A 23,225-nucleotide genomic window follows, 5' to 3' on the forward strand; every position below is an offset into this window, starting at 1 on the left:
ACATTGCCACCGTCGGGTTTCAAAGCCAGCGTTGTTGCTGCAATTGTTGATGAGCCCAACGAGTTTATGTCAAAGAAAGTGTAGTCGTTGTTCACCAGCGTTAATGATTCAAGTTGCAAGAGAATAACAATAATTAAATTGAAGCTCAAGATTTTAAATGGAAGAGAATGTTTTTGAAACTTCATGTTTGTAGAGAAAGTGATGAGAGTGAAAATAAAATGGAGAAGAAAGACACACAAAGTCTCAACTCACTATCTTCAGCGGCTGGTGCACTAGCAAAAATTGAACAAAGCTACGACAGCAACAGGTGAGACCAGAGGGTGAGACAGTGACTGGAGACAGAGAGAGTGAGAGCAACCATGAGAGAGAGAGAGGGCTGCTGGTGGCCCAGCTAAATGTGCGTGCTGCTAAAAGAAAGGAGTCGTTTAGAGTTAGAGATTTGGGATTTTATATAGGGTTGGCAATTGTAGGCTTGGGCCAGGCTTTTCTAAGCTATCGCATGTTGGATATCTTATATCTAAATGCAATCTAACAGTGACCAATTGTTACGCTAACATTCGATATAGCATTATGCGTTATAGGTTCTAATTACCGTACAAGGTGAATTTTATGTCTAGGTCTTCACTAATTTTAGATCAAGCTTGGCCCTATTCAAATTGAGATTAACTCAACTTGGAAAACCCAATCTAAAACCAAGTATTGTCTTAATTTGTTCCACTAAGTCAGTGTAACGCCACAAATTCCCATACATATTAAATTGGAAATTGGGCTTTCATTGAGAATTATGGGTGGCCTATAACCCTTATTTAGAAAGGGGTACTAATTAAATAGAGGTTATTTATGAGATCATTTTGGAAAAAGGGCTATTTTTCCTTATTGAATAGGGTTTCTTAAGATCCCCTATAAATACATACTTTTCCCCCTTCCATAACCCTAAGTTCACAACGTTTATTCTTCTTCTCTGCTGCTCTTTACGCTCCTACCCAAATCTTAGGATTCAAACCTTTGTTTAGGAGAGACTCAAAGCGACGGGTAAGTTCACAACGTTTATTCTGAACAGCATGAGTATCTCGAATTTTTAAAGCTATATTTTCTGAACGAATTTTCTTATAAAATTTATATTTCTGGAAACTAGACATGTAGGGCTTCTTGATTAAATTTTATTTCATTAAATTCAACTTCGTTTTCAATTTTATACGTATTTTGGAAATAGAAACCACTGCACTGGAAATCCACGATTCCAGTATTGTGATCAGATTCAAAAGACTATTTGTACCACCAAATGAACTCAAACAATTCTGAAAGTTTATATTTATGTTAATATATGTGTCTAGGATTCCCAGTTTTAATTTCATAATTTTCTGATTAGTATTTTATTTTATAAAAATCACGGAACCCGTTCTGTTTGGTTTAGATTATGTGAAAACAGTTTCGAATTTGCTGAGAAGTAAATAGTTTTTAAAATGTTTTTGATATCGGATTCTCTTGTAAATTTTACATGGGGTACTCATGGATGTCCAGAATGGTTCCATAGGATTTTATATCATTCTGAGACTTGGATTAAGAGTTAAAATTCTGAGAATCAGACCTGTATGGGTATGAATTAGAAAATCAAATTCTTAGAATAAGTTATTGATTGTCATATCTTGTATTTGTTTAAGGTTTTGAAGGTGTTTGAGGCTCTTAGAAGCTTAGAGGTGTGTTAATCCAAGTTCATTTGTCGAGGTAAGTAACTTCATTCCTAATGTACTGGATATGTAGAAGTATTTTGATATTATTATTATAAGTATAAATGTTTTGATACTACTTAAAGGATTACTAATTTTGATAACAAAATTAGCTTTATGTAAATGTTTTCAAACCATTCTTTTTAACAAAGTATTTTATAAATGCTTTTTAATATGTAAATGATTTTATGACATGACAACCTTTTATGATGTTATCTTTAAAATGTTATGCAAGCCTATATTATTGATATGAACTTTTATGAAACTGATACGAATGTTTTGTACCTATGTTTGATTTCAATTATTGATGATTGTATGAGATTCTTAATGCTTTGGCTCATTGTCCATAGTTAGTCTGATTCTGATTCTGATCGTAATATACGATATATCCGTCTGGACCAGTACTGGGTTTCTGTTCTGAATGTGCACACGATATTCTGATTATGTTTCTGGCCGGGTCACCGGGACTATAGGTGACACTATGTGACATGAGCTAACCTGTTTGTTTTCTGTATACGTATTACATGATTTGATTCGTAAGTAGATATGCTTTTGAATATTCTGAATTATTAAGAATTTATCTTATGTTATTGTGATATATCGTTTTATGAAAATTATGGATTATGATATATGCTTTAAACAAAAGAAGGCTTGCAATATTTTTGGTATCGATAGGCCTAGTGTGTTAGGAATGGTTTTACTTACCGAGTTGACGGCTCACCCCTCGTCATTACTTTTTGCAGATTAAGTTTCTTTTGAGAGGTGCACTTAGCTTTGGAGTTAGTGATTTCCAGTTTCCGTTTGCTATTGAATAAGAGGAGGAATAAACTTGTGTTTCTATTTAGTTACTTTTATTATGAACGTGTAATTTGGAGTTTGAGACTTTTGTTATTATTTTTATATGTCCTCGAGAGAGATTATTTAGTATTTGACGTTTGGATTTATGGATTTATTTGAATAAGAATTTGAGGAATTTCAGTTTGAAACTTATGAGTAAAGATTATGATTTGTGAGTAACCTCCTTCTTCACGTGCTCCGCACGTGTTAGATTTGGGGTGTTACAGTCAGACTTTTTTTAGGCTTCTTCTTAACTAGACTTATCACTCACTTTCTCATCTACATCTTGAGTGTGGCATCAATATCGTTCTCTATACCTCTGGTTCATGTTTTTTTAAATATTGCGTCAAGATTTTTTTTGGGCTTAAATATGTTTAGAACTTTCTTGGGCAATTGGAACTTTAAATTAAGTATAGGTCTCGAAGTTTACTGTGGGGTTCGTATCAACCAATCTCAAAAGTCTTTTATCATGAAAAGCTTTGATTCTTACCTTAATAATTATTGAATTCCATATGTATCATTGCTTAATTCCTTAAGTTCATTCAATTGCAATTTATACATATTAACAGCATCATTAAAATTTGAATTAAAATCGTTAATAGTCCAAAATGATTTATGCTCAAAGCTCAATTAGTAAGTCGGAAGGTTTACTATAAACTAGCCCAATGTGCATATCAGTGAGTCGAAGAGACCAATTTTAACGGCTTGGATTAACTATCTTTTCCAAAATTTGTTTTATCTTTCTAGTTGCTAATTCAACTTGACCACTTATTTGAGGGTGATAAGGGGTAGCAATTTCATATGTAATTCCATATTTCTTCATTAGAAACTCAAATGATATGTTGCGAAAATATTTATCTCCATCATTGATAATGGCTTGAGAGATTTCAAATCTACTCAAAAAATTTCTTTGAAAAAATATATCATAGTTTCGTGATTATTGTGTCAACAAGAAGTCGCTTCAATCAATTTTGATACATAATCAGCAGGAACTAAAATGTTACAAATCCAAATGATGATGGAAACAGCCCATAAAATTAATTCTCTAACAATCAAATATTTCAATAACAATGAAGAGGTTTAAAGGCATCATGTTTAGCTCTGAAGCGGTCTTAATATTTCACAATTCTTACACATTTACAAAATGCATGTGAATCTTTAAATAATGTCTGCTAATAAAAAATTCATACTGCAATATTTTTACAGCTGTCTTCTTTGAAGAAAAGTGATCATCATATGCTTCAAAATGACAAAATTAAATAACACTACTTACCTCATCATTCGGTATGTATCTCCGAAAAATTTGATCAGAACAATACTTGAACATGTATGAATTATCCTAGTAAAAACTTTTCACCCATGTTAAGAGTTTCCTCTTATCTTGGGAGTTCCAATCAAATGGCATTTTACCTGCGGCAAAAAGAACTACGTCTTGTGATATTTGTATTGGACAAATTTTGTTCGTATCTAATTGGTTTATTCATTATTCGGATAAATTTTGTTCTTTTTCAGTGGTGGTGCAATTCATTTGAGTACTATTCAAAGTTCTACTTGAGTACTAAATAAATTACCACTGGATAGTTTACTGATCTCCGAGACATGCTTACTTTAATTCTTCTGATAAGGGCCTCAATTCAAGCTTTAATGCTTCCTCTTCATTTGTCTCTTCGAGTTGTATTAAGTCTTCATGGTTCAACTGGCCACTGTAATATTTTGGTACCTGCATAGAATCAAGTATAGAGCATATGTTAGCCATATTGCATTCTAATTCCATACTTGATTTAAATGAACCAACAAAATAAATTTCCATAAAATTTGTAAAATTCTCATCCTCAATATATGCATCTTCAATATGTTACTTAATGATTGGTTTAATGAGTTCAATATCTTCATTCTCACTATAATCATTTTCTTTGTCGCGAGGTCATCTACACATTTGAACACATTGGAATCCAACATAATATTGCCCAAAAAAAAAAAAATTCATTACTCCACTCTTTCAATTAATCAAAGCCTTAGCGGTGGCTAAAAAAATGGTCGACCTAATATGATAGAAATTTACTCACATCCATCAGCAATTGGTTTAGTTCCCAAAATAATAAAATTCACAGAATTTATGAATTTATCAACTTGGACTAATATATCTTTAATTATCCCTTGCGGTACCTTAATTGACCTATCACCAAGTAAAAGAGTGGTAGAGGTTTGCTTTATCTCACTAAGATTGAATTGTCGATATACCGAGTATAGAAGCAAATTAAAACTAGCACCAAGATCAAGTAACGCATGTTCAATTTTATGGTCCCCAATAATGCAAGAAACAGTTGGACAACTAGGATCTTTATATTTCAAGGCATTATCAGTTGAGAGAATGGAATTTACTTCTTCTGTTAAAAAAGTTTTTTTTGCACCATATATTTTCTTTTTACAGTGCGGAAGTCTTTAAGATGGTAGTTGTTTAATGATGTCTAGTAAAGAAATTTTAACCTTCACCTATTTGAAGACTTCATAAATCTCTGGACTATGGTTTGATTTATTTGAAATGATCAGTGCTTGAGGGAATAGGGGTACAGGAGAAGAGTCAATTATTTCTTCATTAGTTAAAGGTTCATTAGACTCTTCTTTACTCTTTAAAATAGACTTCTTACTAATTTTACGAGGATCAAGAATGTGTTTTTTTGACAACTTTACCACCATAAAGGGTTATAACCGATTTGACCTTACTCATGTTTTGGTTTCCTATACTACCCGTTTGAGGATGTTGTTGACTCTTGGGATTTAGTTCTAATTGAGAAGGAAATTTACCTTTTATATGGAGTTTGAAGACGATGTCTGTCAAATTGGTCAAGGTTGCATGGTTTTACCATTAATGAACTCTTGTTTTTCAATGAATGAATGTAATTTATCTTCAAGATTTTTTCTTGGTGGTGTAACATAATGTAGGTAACTGTGGGAGTATTAAAAATTATGACATGGAGGAGGTGGTTGTAAAGGTTGTGCATAACTGTCATTTCTCCAATTGAAATTTAAGTGGTTTCTCCAACCAGAGTTGTAGATCTATGAGTATGGATTAGGATTCGACCTTTAAAATTGCCAATAACATTTGCTTGTTCGTACAAACTCTCTTTTAGAACTAGTCAGGTCAGACAGTCTTACGTAGAATAGTCAATGGAACTGCAAACATGACATGAAATATCTTGAATAAATTTAATATGATCATTCTTTTTCAACTCTATTGCTTCTATTATTCTAGTTAAAAATGAAATTTGGCTTAAAGGTCATAGTCTTTCCTAATGTTATACATGTATCCACTAGATGGAGATGGCTAAGGTTTATTTGATGACTCATAAGAACCAATAGTGTCCTAATGCTTTGTATTTTTAGACAATCTAATGCATCTTCAGTAATTTTATCTCGAAACTCACCATTACACATCATTTCAATAGCCTGTCTACTTTGGGAAGTTAATCCCTCGTATATGACACTAACCTTCATGATTCAAAACCATGGTGTAGGCAAATATTAAGTAATTCCTTATACCTATCCCAACGTTGGTAAAGAATCTCTCTTGTCTTTTGAGTGAAAGTGGTGAATTATCTTTTGAAAGAATTTGATATTTGGGTTTCAAAAACTGCTCTGGCTTGTTATTTCGAGTTCTTACTGATCCAGATCTTAGGTTTTGTAGCCAAGTTTTAGTTTTATCTTTTAATGAAAATTGAAAAAGGTTTAATCGAATTATGTTCATGCTACAATTTTAGTTTGTATATATATTACAAACTTCCATAAAATCTCTTAAATGTAAGTATGGATTCTCATATTCAAATGTTGGTAAAAGTTGGATAATATCTGGTTTGAAGTTGAATCGAGATACTTCTGGAGGAAATATTATATACAAGGGTGCTTAAGTTCTAGTTGGATTCATGTAGTCTCTCAAAGTTCCTGGTTGATTCTGATCATATGCTTTATGTTGCGAATAGTTGTCTCCTTGACCAATTTGAGGATTAAATTAGTCCAGAAGGTTTTTTTCTTGGATCTCTTCCATAATTTGTGATGGTGATTGAGATCTACAAATTAACCTACCACTTGAAGTTCGAAACCAATGTCTCATGCAACGTTGATGATTTGTGTATGAAATTAGTGTTACACAAACAAATAAACAGCGTATAAACAAATTGAAAGTTACACAAATTAAAAAGATAAAAAAAAAATTAATTAATTGAAATTAAAATAAATAAATAAATAGGCGGTTAAATTGACAGTATAAACAAAGTAATTAAATATAAAAAATAACATATTATCTAAATATTAACAATTTAGGCAGTATTATAGAACTAGTCATATAAACAAATTAAACTAAACATATTAACATAATAATAATATATTAACAAAAATTAAATAACAACTTAGGTGATTAAATCAACCATATAAATTAATTAAATAAAATAAATGTAAAATAATTACAAAGGGAAATAAAATAAAATAAAAATGTGAAAACTAATTGCAAAAATTTAAAGAAGAGAAAAAAAAATACTTACCTAAAGATGCGGACACTCTTTTTCTTTTTTCATAATTTAAAAATTACCAACCAATTAAGTGATTATTCAAGTTATTGGGCCTTTGTTGTAATTTTTAAAGTCCTAGTCAATGTTCATTATGTCCACAATGTCTAAAGTGAGATTCATTTAGCCCTCAAGTCAAAAATCTAAAAAATAAGTTGTAATCCAAATATTCATATTCCAATTTAGTTCAAAGACTGATTTAGAAGGTTTTTGGGTCAAAATAAAGCTTTTTACTAGTTTTATGGGTAGTACTAAAATTTTAACATAAAGAAGGGCTCTAATTAAAATTTTATGAAATAAAATAAAATAAAATTATGAGCTCTAAACAAAGGAATGATGAAGAGAGAAATAAAAAGTAAAAATAATAAATGAGAAAAGAAAATAACAGAATTATAAATACCTTTCCCCAGCAATGGCTCTAAAAATTAATACGACCCAAAAGAGTCGATTATTTCTAGGTGTAAAATTATCTCATTATAATATAACTCGGTGAGTCCGAGGTCAATCTACAGAAAAAAAGATTTAAATTGTAAATTTTCTTTAATTTATCTAAGAACTCAAAAATATATATGATTTAAGTATGCTCTATTTAATTTAAGCAAAACTATGGAAATAAATTAATTAAGGTTATGGATCCACTCTTAATAGTAAATATAATTTAACAAATTCTTTTTATTTAAATCTATTGCGCAAAAAGATTAATTAAATAAATTAACATTATTTTTTCATTGATTTCATTATAGATTAAATACTAAATTTGCCAAAATCTAATTTGTCTAACAAAACTCAAAATACCATTTTACCATACTTTATACTAATATATGAAGGACTTATTGTGTCAAACCCTCTTCTTTGCCTATAATAAATCAAGATTTTGAAAAAATGAAATATGGATAAATTAAATAGAAAATAATTTAATTTATATAATTAAAAATAGAATTCGATTAAATCATATTTTTCTACTAAAAGTTTCACCTTACCCTAAGTATTATTATTTAGTTAAACATAACTGAAATAAAAATTATTATTAAATTAAATTTCATATAATTAAAATTAAAATAGCTTAGATTGAAAATAAAAATAAGTTTAACTATGAATTAAATTTCAAAGATCTAAAATAAATTATATGTAAATTAAATACAAAATAAAAAGGAGAAATTTTACAGATTAAGCTTTATGTTCCTCACCCCTCTTTTGCTCGTAGCCTCCAGGCTAGAGATGGCAAAAGTCCGGGTTGGGTCCGGGTTTGGGGTTGCCCGGGACCGACCCGCATGTCACTCATAACTACCCGGACCCGGACCGTGCCCGGATTTTTTCTATGCGGGCCGGGTACTTGCCCGGCACTATCCGGGCACGGATTTTTTTCTGGGTTTTCTCTACCCGCATTTTCAAAGCTGAAAATGAAACAAGAGTATGTTTGCCACCGCCACAGCTGATAAGTGTTAACCAAGAAAGTGTCATAAGTTTTGGGATCTCTTTTCCAGAAAAGCGGCCATGGGAGATAATTATTGAATTTATTAATCCACATGCGTAGCTCTGCTTAGCTTATTATTATTAAATTTAAAGCTGAAGAAAAAAAAAACTTGCAGCTTTGATAGACCAACCAAATGAGGAAAGGTGGCAGTGTTCAAAGCACATTCCCTAAGCAAAAACTTGCTTGCCATTAAAGCTCAGATAAAAAAAAGATAACATACAAAAATGCAGACATGTTAATCATTACACACATCTGCAAAGTTGTACGGGAGCCATACTTACACACATCTGCAAAGCTAAAAGCATTGGAAAAAAAATCATTTCAAGGTAAGACTGTAAGAGGTTCGTGGAGGGAGCCATACTTACTCAAACGGTACGGGAGCCATACTTACACACATCTGCAAAGCTGAAAGCACTGGAAAAAAATCATTTCAAGGTAAGACTGTAAGAGGTTTGTGGAGGGAGAGGCGCGGTCAACACTGCATCGGTGCCGGTGGGTGGTGGCTGCTGATGGAGAGACGGAGAAAGGTGCCGCCGATTCGGAGATTTCAGGATGTGTGCTGCGTTGTTCACTTGCAATCGCGATTTAGGGTTCGGTTTTGGGGGCAATTGGGCAAAGAAAATTTTCTTTTCTTTTATATTTTCCTTTTTTTTTAACTTAATAAAAAAACCGGGCACGGGTCCGGGTTCCGGGTTCTTGGTGCTGTGACCGGACCCGTGCCCAGAACCGGGCATTGAAAATCAATGTCCGGATCCGCTTTTTCCATTCATGCGGTCCGGGTAAAACCCGGACCGCACACGCCGGGTCCGGTCCGGACGGGCTTTTTTGCCATCTCTACTCCAGGCCTCCAGCACACCCCAAACGCTTCAACTTCTCACTCTTTGGCCGGCCCCACGTTCCTTTTTTATATATAATAATCCAAGACACTTTCAACTTCTTCCTAAAATAATGCAGCCCCGCCCCTTTATAATTGCTAAGCCAACAAAATTTAGAGACAAATTGTCCTCCTCATGGGAATGATATGGAAAGTTATCCTTTTCTTCTTTGTTCTTTTAAAATTCGTGTTCATAGTTTGACTTCCATGTGCTTTGCGAAATTGACAATTAAATTGTATCCAATTATTATGTAAGCTCCAATTGATTTCTTCTTTATTTTCAAAATATATCTACAAAAATAAAATTTAATAATTAAGAAATTAACATTATAGGATAGAATTACATTAGGGAAGTATTAACATATATAAGAGTTATGAGCACATTAATCAACACTATAACTGATACAATGAAAATTTTAACTTTTATTAAATGTACGCTTTCTAGTGTTAATCAACCTGTAAAGACACAATATCCCTAAAATAAATTTGTCACCTTCACTATGGTGCTTAGATGGTATTGGCATATGTTTCCCATAATATAACAGATTCAAATAGCGCCGGCAACAAAATCTTAGTATTCCAACAAGTTTCAAACTATTGTTTGAACTTTATCACATTGAAATCTGAAGCTAAAGAGTATTTGCTTGAGAGGAAAGATTAGAAAATCACTTGGATATGGTGTGTTTTGCAAACGAATTAGAAGTCAATTTATAGAATTTGTTGGGGGGCATTTTGGTCCAAAAAATAAGCTCTAACTCTTGAATTTGTTGTTTTGAATTTAATTTGAAAAGTAACTGCTGCATTCATTGACAACTTTCAATTACACGTAATAGCTTTTCAAATTTAATTTCCTTAAAAAACCAACCACATTCATTTTTTAATAATTCCTTAATATATTTGCTGTAATGATCAATATCAATATTGAATTTGTTGTTACACTTTCAAATTTAATTTCAATTAAATTCCAGTGTAAAATGAAAAGAAAACGGCAAAACATTTTTCTTTTATTTTTCCTGATTAATTGGTTTTTTTTTTAAATTCAATTTATCATTCACGCAAGCACTAAGTTGAATCATCTGTTTAAGCATATATTCTCAATATACATCTAGTTCAGAATTGGTGTTGTTTATGATATTTTTCCAACGTGCATTTAAATCTTTAAAAAAAAAAGAAAATTAATTGATGGTTTTTTAATTACCTGGAAAGTAAGAAATGAAGCAACATGTTTCGTGCCGGTTATGAGAATATTGATCACAAAATTGTTCTTGGAAGTATTTGAATTAGGGGTGGGCATTTGGTTCGGTTCACTTTGAACCGAACCGAACCGAACCGTATTATGACAAATTGGTTCAGTTTGGTTTGAAGTAAAAAACTAAATGGTTCAGAAATTATGAACCTTTTGGTTTTTTATTTGAACCGAACCAAATAGTTCACGAAAAAATTAAAATTAAAATTAAAAAATAGTTTAGAATTTATCCTTTTTATTTTTGTTTGTTAGCTAATACATGATATTATATATGTCATAGCATACACTTTATTTAATTTAATTTAATTGTTAATACTTTGCTAATGACTCGTTTTGACTTTGAGAGATGATGTAAGCATTGTGAATGTGGAAGTTAAAGGATGAAAAAGTGGTGATTGAGAGAGTACTTTAGCAATGAAAATTTAAAGTTTATTTTCTAATGTGTAGTCGATTTCTAGATTATTGTTGAACTTTATTATTTTAATTTATTATTGTTAGATTTTATTATATTGGTTATTATTTATAGATTTCTAGATTATTTTTGGAATTTATTATGTTAATTTACTATTGTTAGATTTTATTATGTTGTTTATTGTTTGCTAATTTATAGACTCAAAATTATTGTTATATTAATAGTGTATTATTATATTATTATTTTTTTATTAAATAATGAATATATGATAAGTGCATATTTTCCATATATTTTGCTTTTAATTTCTCCATCTTTTTCTTATTTTGATCTTAAATATTCTAGTTATTTTAGTTAATTTTTAATTTAATAGGGAATTAATTAATATACATATTTTATTTTTTTTATATATTTGCTAGTTATTTTTATTTCTTATTTTTAATTCATTGTATTATTTTATTGAATAGGGAATTAATTGGAGATTGTGGATAATAAAAAGGCATGAAGAAATTCAAATTGAGAAGGAATGAAGATTAAATTGGAAAAGGATTTAAATTAGAATTGAAAAAGGATTTAAATTAGAATTGAAAAAGGATTTCTTTATTCTTGTTGGAGAAGAATTCGGTCAACTAGCATTATAAAAGGAGAGCAGCTGCTGGACGGAAGGGAGAAGAGAGAGTGCAGGGGCTGATCCAATTCGGCAAGAAGAAGAAAAATCAACAGCCGAAATCCAATTGAAGAAAAAGGCAGCCGCTTGAATTAATCTCCATGATTGGTTTTGTCAATTCTCTTATTCTCAATTCAATTATGTTAGGCTAGATTTTTATTTGGTTGAGGGTGAATTCAAAACCCTAAACATGCTATGCAATTAAAATTAAATTCTACCATTCAATTTATTTAATTGAGATTGTTTATGTTCTTCTATAATTAATGTTCATGATTTATTCTTGTTTTGTTTGAGTGGCCAATTAGATAGGACTTGAATAAATTTTATTGCTAGATTAAAATTCTTGATCCGTAATTGTCTTGATATTTTAATCATTAGTAGCAGGTTGGAATCAGTGATTTCAATTGAAGAACATAACCTAGGTTAAATAATCCGAGCTTGTGTGTTTATTGCCTAGATCAACCTAATATCTTTCTTTGTTTAATGCTTCCATTATCTTAAATTTAAAGAGCTTGTTTTAAATTATTTAATGGTTAGAGATTAGGTGAAGAGCTTATTTTGCCTAACGACACACTAAGGAAAGATTGAGACTAACAGAGCTTATTGTTGTCTACGGTTGATAGTTTCAATATAAATTGATGATAGAATTAATATATTATGTGCATGTTTGGTGGTGGCGAATGATCCTTTAACCAAAGTTTTCATCATTATTATTTCTTTCTCCTTTAATTAGAGTTTTTATTAAATTCTTGTTCGTAATTTTAATTTCTTTATTTCTTACTATTTAGTTAAAAATTCATAAATCCCCCTTTTATTTTTAATTGGCATTTTCTTTAGTTAGATTAATTTATATTATTATTACTATTACTATTATTATTATTATTACTATTATTTTATTTTAAATCTTGCTTTGGAGTTAATAATAAATATAACTAGCATAGTCTCTGTGGGATCGATCCTTACTCGCTCTGTACTAATTATTTATATTAGTGGTAAGGTTTTAAATTTGGTGCACCTTAACGACACTACCAAATTTTTGGCGCCGTTGCCGGGGACTAGCGTCTAGTTTGTTTATTATCACTCGTTTTATTTTATTATTATTTTTTATTTCTTTTCTTATTTTATTTATTTATTTTATTTTAATTAGTTATTTTTTGTTTTATATTTAGATTTTCATGAGCATAGAGGACATTCGATTGAAACTCGAACAACTTAGAGCAACCTCATCATATTCAGAACTCGATTTTGCCATCCACATTCCACTCCCGAAGACAGAACCAAGCAGCCCAGAACCCGAACCAATGGCTCAGAATAACAACCGAACACTTAAAGAGTTGGCAGCTCCTAACTTGGACCAGCAACCCTTATGCATTGAGAATCCAAACCCTCAGGTAAATTTTGAACTCAAATCTGGGATGATTCATCTTCTTCCTACTTTTCATGGTCTTGCAGGAGAGGATCCAAATAAGCACTTGAAGGAGTTCCATGTGGTCTGCTCCACAATGAAACCAGCCGGAGTTTCTGAAGAGCAAGTTAAGCTAATGGCCTTCCCATTCTCTTTGGCGGATTCAGCCAAGGAATGGTTGTACTATCTTCCCTCCGGTACTGTCACTACATGGAATGAGATGCGGCAGCTATTTTTGGAGAAATATTTCCCAGCATCAAAAGCTGGCAGCATTCGAAAAGAAATTTGTGGAATCCGACAGTATAATGGAGAGCCACTCTACGACTATTGGGAACGATTCAAAAAGTTATGTGCTAGTTGCCCCCACCATCAGATAAGTGATCAACTTCTTATTCAATACTTTTATGAGGGTCTACTGCCTATGGATAGGAGTATGATTGATGCTGCTAGTGGAGGAGCACTCGTGGATAAGACACCAGAAGCAGCCCGAAATCTCATTGCTAACATGGCTGCTAATTCCCAACAGTTCAACACTAGAAACGATCTACTGCCGCCACCTAAGCGAGTCAATGAGGTAAGTACTACTTCTTTAGAAAAACAAGTTTCAAATCTTACTTCTTTGGTGCAACAATTAGCTCTAGGGCAACAAATGAGACCGTGTGGCGTATGTTCTATGGTCGGACATGCGACTGACATGTGCCCTACTCTCCAAGAGGGATCACATGAGCAGGCCAACCCAGGTGAGGGGTTCCTAGGCCAACCAAGACAAAGGTATGATCCCTACTCTAATTTTTACAATGAAGGGTGGAAGGATCACCCTAATTTTAGGTATGGGAACCAACAACAAGGCATTCCTAATGTGGCACCATCTCGACCACCGGGCTACCCCCAACACCGAGTGCAACAGCCTTACCAAGTTCGGCCACCTCCACCTCCTCAAAATCAAGGTACGTCTTTAGAAGATCTTGTAAAAGCTCTCGCTACTAACTCTATGCAATTCCAACAGACTACCCAGACACAGCTCCAACATTTAGAGAATCAAATTGGCCAACTAGCCACATCTATGAGTAGGATAGAGGGTAGAACTTCAGGAAAGTTACCTTCTCAACCAGAAATTAATCCAAAGGAGAATGCTAGTGCTATGTCTCTCAGGAGCGGAAAGCAATTAGAACCATTATTAGCTAAGCCATCAAAAGTATCCACAACATTATCACCCTCTGTGACCAATTCCTCACCTGAGGCTCTTCCTTTAACAAGGAAAGACGATCCCCACTTGGCATTGCCAGTCGATCCATCTGGCGAGGTAAGTATCCCCTCACCTCGAATTAAGACTCTCTCCATTCCTCCACCATTTCCTAGCAGATTTAAACAATCCAAGAAAGAGGAGCATGAAAAAGAGATCCTTGAGACCTTTCGTAAAGTAGAGGTAAATATTCCTCTACTTGATGCTATTAAACAAGTGCCGCGTTATGCAAAGTTTTTGAAGGAATTATGCAGCAACAAGCGAAAGTTGAGCGGTAACGAAAAGGTAAGTGTTGGAGAGAATGTTTCTGCTGTACTTCAAAGAAAACTTCCGCCTAAGTGCAAGGATCCAGGTACTTTCACTATCCCCTGCACTATTGGTAATACCAGATTCGAAAGATGTATGCTAGATTTAGGGGCCTCAATTAATGTTATGCCATATTCGATTTATAACTCCTTGAATTTAGGTCCAATGGAAGAAACTGGTATAATTATTCAATTAGCTGACAGATCTAATGCTTACCCGAAGGGGGTTATGGAAGATGTTCTTGTGCAGGTAAATGAATTGGTCTTTCCAGCTGATTTTTATATCCTTGAAATGGAGGATGAGTTGTCGCCCAATCCCACTCCTATTCTGTTGGGGCGACCATTCCTTAAGACAGCCCGAACCAAGATTGATGTTCACGATGGAACCCTTACAATGGAATTCGATGGTGAAGTAATCCGCTTCAATATCTTTGAGGCAATGAGGTATCCCAGTGATGTTCATTCTGTTTTTGCCATGGATGATATTAATACTTTGGTGCAGGATTTCTTTAAATTATCCGGTAATGACAGTTTTGAAATTGCCATAAGCAAAAATCTTACAAAAGATGATTCTAAGGAACATGCAAATTTGATAAAGTTGGATGATGAGGTAGAGGAAGCTATGGCGATCTTAGATGGAGCAGTCATATTACGCACCCATGGGTATAATGTTTCTTACCTTGAATTGCCTTTATTAAACGAGAAAATTTTACCTTCAATTGTGCAGGCACCTACCTTAGAACTTAAACCACTCCCAGAACACCTGCAATATATTTACTTGGGTGAGAATGAAACACTTCCAGTCATAATTGCTAAAACCCTCACCCCAGTTCAACAAGAAAAATTAATTAGGGTGCTTCGGGATCACAAGACGGCGATTGGCTGGACCATTGCCGACATTAAGGGAATTAGTCCTTCCATGTGCATGCATCGTATTTTGCTAGAGGAAGGGTCTAAACCAACGAGAGATGCACAACGCCGCCTTAATCCACCAATGATGGAAGTCGTAAAAAAGGAGATACTGAAACTCCTTAATGTGGGGATTATTTATCCCATTTCTGATAGTAAATGGGTGAGTCCTGTGCAGGTAGTTCCAAAAAAATCAGGCATCACAGTGGTCAAGAATGAAGAAAACGAGCTTGTGCCAACTAGAGTTCAAACTGGGTGGAGAGTTTGCATTGACTATCGTAAACTGAATGCAGCCACTCGCAAGGATCATTTTCCTCTGCCATTCATTGATCAAATGCTTGAAAGGTTAAGTGGTCACTCTCATTATTGTTTTCTTGATGGTTATTCAGGTTATAATCAGATCGTTATCGCTCCGGAAGACCAAGAGAAAACGACATTTACATGCCCCTTCGGAACATTTGCTTATCGACGCATGCCGTTTGGTCTCTGTAACGCTCCTGCCACTTTCCAAAGGTGTATGATGAGTATTTTTTCTGATTATGTGGAGAACATCATTGAGGTATTTATGGATGATTTTACAGTTTATGGTGATTCTTTTGATAAATGTTTAGATAACCTTACACTTGTTCTTAAACGATGCATTGACACTAATCTTGTGCTTAATTGGGAAAAATGTCATTTTATGGTTAATCAAGGTATTGTACTAGGCCATGTTATTTCTGAAAAGGGGATTGAAGTTGATAAATCTAAGATAGATCTTATACGCTCCTTACCACCTCCCACTAGTGTGAGGGGGATTCGTTCTTTTCTTGGTCATGCAGGTTTCTATCGCAGGTTTATCAAAGACTTCTCCAAGATAGCTTTACCTCTCTGCAACTTACTTCAAAAGGATGCAACGTTTGACTTCAATGAAGAGTGCCAAAGAGCTTTTAAGAAGTTAAAAGAGGTTTTGACATCGGCCCCTGTGATTCAACCACCAAACTGGGATTTACCATTTGAGATTATGTGCGATGCCAGTGACTATGCTGTTGGAGCCGTGTTGGGCCAGCGTGTGGGCAAGCTTCCTCATGTCATCTATTATGCCTCTCGTACATTGAATGATGCACAACTTAACTACTCCACCACAGAGAAAGAACTTTTAGCAGTTATCTTTGCCTTAGAGAAATTTCGTTCTTATTTAATTGGATCTAAGGTAATCGTTTACTCTGACCATGCAGCTATTAGGTACTTGCTCACCAAAAAGGATGCCAAACCGCGCCTTATTCGATGGATACTTCTATTGCAAGAATTTGACTTAGAGATTCTAGATAAGAGAGGTTCTGAGAATTTGGTGGCAGATCATTTAAGTCGACTTACCTATAACGAAGATGCACTTCCATTGCATGAGAACTTTCCAGATGAGCAGTTATTACATGTAGGTATAGTTACTCCTTGGTATGCAGATATTGTCAATTACTTGGTTACCAGGACAGTACCGAAAGAGATAACCCGTGCACAAAAGGCCAAGATCAAGAGTGATGCCAAGTATTATGTGTGGGATGAGCCATATTTGTGGAAGCATTGTTCTGATCAAGTTATTAGAAGGTGCGTACCCGAAACTGAATTTACTTCTATTCTCACCTTTTGTCATACTTTGGCTTGTGGAGGACATTTTGGACCAAAGAGAACAGCCCTTAAGGTACTTGCGAGTGGTTTTTATTGGCCATCACTATTTAAAGACGCATATTTGTTTTGTAAATCTTGTGATCGTTGTCAGAGAATAGGTAATTTGGGACCTAGAAATCAAATGCCACAATCTCCCATTCTTATAGTTGAGATCTTTGATGTTTGGGGCATCGATTTCATGGGACCATTTCCTTCATCATTTGGTAATCTCTATATTGTTCTTGCGGTTGATTATGTTTCAAAATGGGTGGAAGCAAAAGCCACCCGAACTAACGATTCCAAGATTGTGGTAGATTTTATAAAGAGTAACATCTTTACAAGGTTTGGAACACCAAAGGCAATTATCAGCGACAGAGGCACTCACTTTTGTAACAGGTCAGTGGAAGCTCTCTTTCGAAAATACAACATCACTCACAAGGTATCTACATCTTACCATCCTCAAACTAGTGGGCAAGTTGAGGTGTCTAATAGGGAAGTGAAATCAATCCTTGAAAAGACAGTTAATCCGAATAGAAAGGACTGGAGCTTACGGCTTGATGATGCACTTTGGGCATATAGGACCGCATACAAAACTCCTATTGGTATGTCACCCTACAGGTTGGTATATGGTAAGCCTTGTCATCTTCCAGTGGAACTTGAACATAAAGCATGGTGGGCTGTGAAACAATGTAACATGGAACTGGACGTCGCCGGTCAACACAGAAAGCTCCAATTGCAAGAATTAGAGGAAATTCGAAATGATGCCTATGAGAGTTCACGAATCTATAAGGAAAAAACTAAGGCTTTTCATGACAAGCAGATCTTGAGAAAGAATTTTGAAGTTGGACAGAAAGTTCTGTTATTCCATTCTCGCCTTAAGTTATTTCCAGGTAAGTTACGTTCTCGATGGGTTGGGCCTTTTGTTGTTATTAATGTTTTTCATCATGGTGCAGTTGAGATCAGGAGCTTAAAGACAGGTAAAGAGTTCAAAGTTAATGGTCATAGGTTGAAGCCTTACTATGAAAATTTTCAAACACTCAATGTAGAGGAGGCTCCACTTTATGAACCTGCGTACGTTGATGAGTGAAACTTGAGAACCAGGTCAGGCTGAGGACAATAAACTAAGCGCTTATTGGGAGGCAACCCAATGGCTGGAGAAAAGATTTGGAGAGCACGCCATAACAGATTTGATTTTTCTCCCTCTCATTCTCATTTACTTTACCTACGTTGTGTTGAATTTTGTTTGTTTCTGTTTGTGTGTCTCATCTCATTTTCCCATGTTTAATTCTGTCTTTTGTTAGCTTAGGCTTACATTGAGGACAATGTAAGAATTAAGTGTGGGGGGGTGGATTTCGAACTTAGTTTTTATTGCTTCGTCTTTTTCTTTTTACAAAAAAAAAAAAAAAAACAAAAACAAAAAAAAAACAAAAAAAAACAAAAAAAAAATTGTTTTGAATATTAGCCAATGATAAGAATTTGATTGACAATGAATATGGTTCTTAGAAAGGGTTGAATATTACCTTAGTTTATACTTGATTCTTGTGTTGATTTCCTCTTAATTGAGATTCTTTAAACCATGAGCACTAATATCAATTCTTTCATAATTTTGACTTAGAATTTGAGATTGACGCAGCCTGAGTTGAGAATTTTAGATTGAGTAAATGACTGTTTGTCTTGATTCTTATCTCCACAATACAGTGTAGTATACACAGGCACCATGGTCAGAAATAGCTACCTATAACCCTTAAGAGTGAAGCTATCCTTGAGTAATTTGGGCCTATGTACCACCAGTATGTAGAGGATAATCTACCATGAGAAGAAGGCTACCTTAAGGGGTAGAGTGAAAGCTCCTGACTACAAAAAAAAAAAAAAAAAAAAGGAACTTCAAAAGAAAATGCACACAAATGCCTGTAAAAAAAAAAAAAAAAAAATTAGAAATCAAGATGATAAGATTAGTTTGACCTACTCTTTTCTTTGTTCAAGGCAAAGGCTGTTGATATTGAAGATTTTGGGAATGGATTTTAATTGAATTGATTCACACACACACACTATGAGAATCAAAAGAAAGATGTGATTGACTATTGAATTACAGTTAGAACTTTGATAATATTTGAAATTTTCTTTTAGCTATATGATTTATGCAATCTTTGAGGCTAGTTTTATTTTAAATTCCTTTGTTCTTTTTCTGCTAAACTAAAAAAAAAAAAAAAAAAATTTGCAATGATGTTTGTGGGTATCATCGCTGAAGCCCTCACGAGACTATAACTCGTCCACTAGGGCCGCCTAGGGGTTTAAAGGCTTGTTTCATACGCTAAATGTAATCGTGATTTCCTACGAAAGTGGACTAGTTTAGGTTTTCTTTTTATTTTTGTTCTAGGTTTGCTCGAGGACGAGCAAAGGGTAAGTGTGGGGGAATTTGATAAGTGCATATTTTCCATATATTTTGCTTTTAATTTCTCCATCTTTTTCTTATTTTGATCTTAAATATTCTAGTTATTTTAGTTAATTTTTAATTTAATAGGGAATTAATTAATATACATATTTTATTTTTTTTATATATTTGCTAGTTATTTTTATTTCTTATTTTTAATTCATTGTATTATTTTATTGAATAGGGAATTAATTGGAGATTGTGGATAATAAAAAGGCATGAAGAAATTCAAATTGAGAAGGAATGAAGATTAAATTGGAAAAGGATTTAAATTAGAATTGAAAAAGGATTTAAATTAGAATTGAAAAAGGATTTCTTTATTCTTGTTGGAGAAGAATTCGGTCAACTAGCATTATAAAAGGAGAGCAGCTGCTGGACGGAAGGGAGAAGAGAGAGTGCAGGGGCTGATCCAATTCGGCAAGAAGAAGAAAAATCAACAGCCGAAATCCAATTGAAGAAAAAGGCAGCCGCTTGAATTAATCTCCATGATTGGTTTTGTCAATTCTCTTATTCTCAATTCAATTATGTTAGGCTAGATTTTTATTTGGTTGAGGGTGAATTCAAAACCCTAAACATGCTATGCAATTAAAATTAAATTCTACCATTCAATTTATTTAATTGAGATTGTTTATGTTCTTCTATAATTAATGTTCATGATTTATTCTTGTTTTGTTTGAGTGGCCAATTAGATAGGACTTGAATAAATTTTATTGCTAGATTAAAATTCTTGATCCGTAATTGTCTTGATATTTTAATCATTAGTAGCAGGTTGGAATCAGTGATTTCAATTGAAGAACATAACCTAGGTTAAATAATCCGAGCTTGTGTGTTTATTGCCTAGATCAACCTAATATCTTTCTTTGTTTAATGCTTCCATTATCTTAAATTTAAAGAGCTTGTTTTAAATTATTTAATGGTTAGAGATTAGGTGAAGAGCTTATTTTGCCTAACGACACACTAAGGAAAGATTGAGACTAACAGAGCTTATTGTTGTCTACGGTTGATAGTTTCAATATAAATTGATGATAGAATTAATATATTATGTGCATGTTTGGTGGTGGCGAATGATCCTTTAACCAAAGTTTTCATCATTATTATTTCTTTCTCCTTTAATTAGAGTTTTTATTAAATTCTTGTTCGTAATTTTAATTTCTTTATTTCTTACTATTTAGTTAAAAATTCATAAATCCCCCTTTTATTTTTAATTGGCATTTTCTTTAGTTAGATTAATTTATATTATTATTACTATTACTATTATTATTATTATTACTATTATTTTATTTTAAATCTTGCTTTGGAGTTAATAATAAATATAACTAGCATAGTCTCTGTGGGATCGATCCTTACTCGCTCTGTACTAATTATTTATATTAGTGGTAAGGTTTTAAATTTGGTGCACCTTAACGACACTACCAATATATAGGATAAAATCAAACCAAACCGAACCGAACCAAATTATAGAACCAAACCAAATTAATTTGGTTCGGTTCTATAATTTAGTTTGCATTTGATTCATAAATTAATGAACCATTTAGAACCGAACCAAACTGAATAGTACCCACCTCTTTGAATGGATAATATCGTAAAACTAAGGTGGCGTTTGTTTTTTAACTTAATAACTTAAAGTGACTTAACTTAATTAATTAAGTTAATTAGAGGTGATTGTTTTTATAATTTAATGAGATTTTTTAGATAATTTTGACTTAATAAAATAAGCCATTTTTTTTGGCTTTTTACTTAATGAAGAAATCTGAATTAAGTCAATTACTTGCTAATGTTAAAAATATCCTTGCTTTATAATTAATTTTTCATGTCTATCCCAAACTCACCCATAGACATTTACCCCACATAAAAATATCCTTGTTTTTTCTTTCTTATATTATATACAATAAAATTTAAAATTTATGGTATTTTATATATTAAAATTCTAAAATAATTATGTATTCACTTGAATATAATTTTATTTATAAATGTTAAAATATTGTGGTATTTAATATATTATTTATTTGATATTCAAATTTAATAAGAATACAAATGTAAAAGTATATTTTTTTAACTTTTTAAGTTGAAAAAAACAAACAACTTAATACTTATTTTCTGAAATTTAGACGAAAAAATAAACATATTATTTAAATTCAGAAATTCAGATCTATTTAAAATTCAGACTAATTCAAATTTATTCAAATTTCAGACAAAAAAATAAACGCCACCTAAATAGAGTTAACATGAGATGTGGATGTAAATATCGTGAAACAATTGGGTAAATGTTTAAGTAAAATAACGCATCATATACAAAAGACAAAGCACAGGCTTTGTGGAGTCAATGAAACAAAAGTTTCAAACATGGGACACGTGTTAAGTTAACAAAAAGTGAGTCGGCCGCAAATTACCAATGGCAAGAGAGTAGAGACAGACGGTTGGCTATATCATCCAATCGTAAAAGGACACGTAAGGGTAAACGTGGCAGTCATCGTAGGAAATGCAACAAAACCCAAAGGTGACAATATCTCAATGATTTGCATATATTAAATGTTGGACGCATATAAACCATTCCCTCACCCACTTCCCCACGTGAAGGTGACCCAACAGAGGCTGTTCCTATTTGTCCAAATGTCCGGCCTTTAATTTGATAATTAATGAGAGAGAATATCAATTACAAATCTTATTCCCAACTTCTAAATTCTCTTCCCATTCATTTGATTTAATCTTAGTAGCAATGCTATGTATGCATTGAGAAAATATAACTTATATTTTAAATGATATACAGCATGTCAACGTTTCATAAGTAATGTGATATTATGTATTAATGGTAAAAAAATATAGTTAACTAACATCTAATACATAACAAATTATATTTAACTATACATCCTACTATATAAACATAAGGTCGTTGTTATATTTTTATATTTATAATGCGTCAATTCTTTTAACACATTTCTACGTCTCAAATGTTTAACACAATATCATTTGGGTTTGGATGGGGTTAGAGAATTTTGATCCGAACAAAAAATTGAAGTTAAATGGTAAGCATTTTTATTTTTTTTTGTGAAATAAACTTTAGAAATAAAATGAAGAAGCACTCTAAAAAGTAAAAGTGAAGCCAACTAAGAAGTCTTTGGCAAGAACACTTGCTTTCACAATGTATGTCCCATAAAAATAATCTGAATGGCCAATGGGGCGAGCGACACGTGGCACAGCACGTGCACGGCACTTGTCCGTACGGTACGGCACGACACGAGCACATTTCGATAGGGCACGTGGAGCAACATGGCACGACATGCACGTGGGCCGGGCCGAGCTTAGAATTTTAGGCATGCGGGCCTTAAAAGCACGACACGATTAGAGATAGGGCAAAGTACGGCACGCGAAAAGGCACGTAATAAGCACACTTCATTGGTGGGCTAGCACGGACCCGTGGGCTATCAATAGCACGTGAGCCAAAGTATATCAAAGTAAAATTTTATAATGAAAAGTAATATAAAATGCTATGATTTT

At 33.1% G+C, this 23,225-nt stretch overlaps 1 long non-coding RNA gene across 2 annotated transcripts; it reads right to left on the reverse strand.

Moving 5' to 3' along the window:
- Positions 1-3,580: 3,580 nt before the first annotated feature.
- Positions 3,581-9,721, reverse strand: LOC112495737 (uncharacterized). Of its 2 annotated transcripts, none has more exons than XR_008051503.1 (3): positions 8,963-9,721; positions 4,172-4,284; positions 3,581-3,974 (listed from the first exon to the last, which is right to left on the reverse strand). It is a non-coding gene; the product is annotated as an uncharacterized LOC112495737 (long non-coding RNA). The 2 variants fall into 2 exon arrangements; XR_008051504.1 differs by having other exon boundaries at positions 4,136-4,284.
- Between the last annotated feature and the right edge of the window lie 13,504 nt (positions 9,722-23,225).

This window comes from Citrus sinensis, chromosome 1 (assembly GCF_022201045.2).
Source record: "Citrus sinensis cultivar Valencia sweet orange chromosome 1, DVS_A1.0, whole genome shotgun sequence".
Classification (NCBI taxonomy): Eukaryota; Viridiplantae; Streptophyta; class Magnoliopsida; order Sapindales; family Rutaceae; genus Citrus; species Citrus sinensis.